Raw genomic sequence first — 1,867 nt, 5'->3', positions numbered from 1 at the left:
AAAAAAAAAAAAAGGCATTTTAAGCCTGCACATATAGCCTCAAATACTTTATTTCTATAAATAAATAAATAAACTGAGCAAAATACAAAAATACAATACATGGAACATAAAAATTCCAGTAACAATTGGACCAGGTCACCCAAGTGTGAATGTCAACGTTTTTTTTCAAATTGTTATTTAATTATTTGTTATTCTATATTTTATTCATTTGACAGCCAAATGAATATAATTCTCTCAGAGGAGGATGTTCCTTTGCCTTTGTCCAGAGCTCTTCTGGAGAAGCAGAGGAATTGCTCAGAGATGAGCTGGGATTGCCTGGGGAGCACATGGAGATAGTGACGACTGTCATCATCGTAACAGTTAGGGTTGGCTCTCAGGCATGGTGCTGAACACTTTGCCTGGATTCTTTTTTTTTTTTTGAGACGGAGTCTCACTCTGTCACCCAGGCTGGAGTGCTGTGGCCGGATCTCAGCTCACTGCAAGCTCCGCCTCCCGGGTTCACGCCATTCTCCTGCCTCAGCCTCCCCGGTAGCTGGGACTACAGGCGCCGCCACTTCGCCCGGCTAGTTTTTTGTAGTTTTTAGTAGAGACGGGGTTTGAGCCACCGCGCCCGGCCTGGATTCTTTAATTTAATTGACTCGGCGTGAGATAGGTGCACTGATTGTCCCCGTTTTGCCAGTGAAGAAACTGAGGTAGAGTGAGGTTAAACCACTTGCCTAGTTCAGTGTCAGGACTGAATCTCAGTAGCCTGACCCCAGGGCCTTAACACTTGCCAAGGATGCAGTGTTGTCTGCTCCTGGAAGTTCTCGCTGAGCAGTTTGCAAAGTGGGATTGCTCTTTCTTTTTATTTATTTATTTATTATTATTTTTTTGGTACAGAGTTTCGCTCCTGTTGCTCAGGCTGGAGTGCAATGGCGTGATCTCGGCTCACCGCAACCTCTGCCTCCCAGGTACCAGTGATTCTCCTGCTTCACCCTCCCTAGTAGCTGGGATTACAGGCATGTGCCACCATGCCTGGCTAATTTTGTACTTTCAGTAGAGATGGGGTTTCTCCGTGTTGGTCAGGCAGGTCTCGAACTCCCGACCTCAGGTGATCTGCCCGCCTCGGCTTCCCAAAGTGTTGGAATTACAGGCATGAGCCACTGCGCCTGGCCACTTTTTCTTTTCTTTTCTTTCTTTCTTTCTTTTTTTTTTTTTTGACAGATTCTCACTCTGTCACCCAGGCTGGAGTGCACTGGAGTGATCTTGGCTCACTGCTACCTCCACCTCCTGAGTTCAAGCAACTCTCATGCCCCAGCCTCCCGAGTAACTGGGATTAACAGGTGTGTATCATCACTCCTGGCTAATTTTCATATTTAGTAGAGACAGGGTTTCATCATGTTGGCCAGGCTGGTCTCAAACTCCGGACCTCAGTGAGCCACCTGCCTCAGACTCCCAAAGTGCTGGGATTACAGGCGTGAGCCACTGTGCTCGGCCAAAAAGTGGGATTTCTTGATATCAAAGGTACAAACAAGAGAAGATGCAAAGACTCTTTTATTATTATTATTATTATTCAATGTTTGCAGTAAGCAGACAAGTTAAAGGCAGAAAGAGAAGAAAAAAAGATTTAGATAAAGCAGTAATTATTTAAAGCTCAAGTTTAGAAAGCTACCACATAGTACATGAGTTTTTTTATTTCTTTAGATCTTTAGATGACTTGCAATTTCTATCCTGTAATATAGTTTGAGTATTTCATCCTTTACAATAACATTTATAATTCTCATAGTGGTTGCAAGTGGGCCCTTTTGTCCTCTTTCCCTTGTCTGAATATCTTGCTAGGTTGACCTGCACAGTTTTGTACCTGCCCACGTCTCTTCTAATGACAAGG

Source organism: Rhinopithecus bieti, unplaced genomic scaffold (genome assembly GCF_001698545.2).
Source record: "Rhinopithecus bieti isolate Rb0 unplaced genomic scaffold, ASM169854v2 scaffold_14232, whole genome shotgun sequence".
Lineage (NCBI taxonomy): Eukaryota > Metazoa > Chordata > Mammalia > Primates > Cercopithecidae > Rhinopithecus > Rhinopithecus bieti.
Note: the sequence above shows the minus strand (reverse complement) of the source record.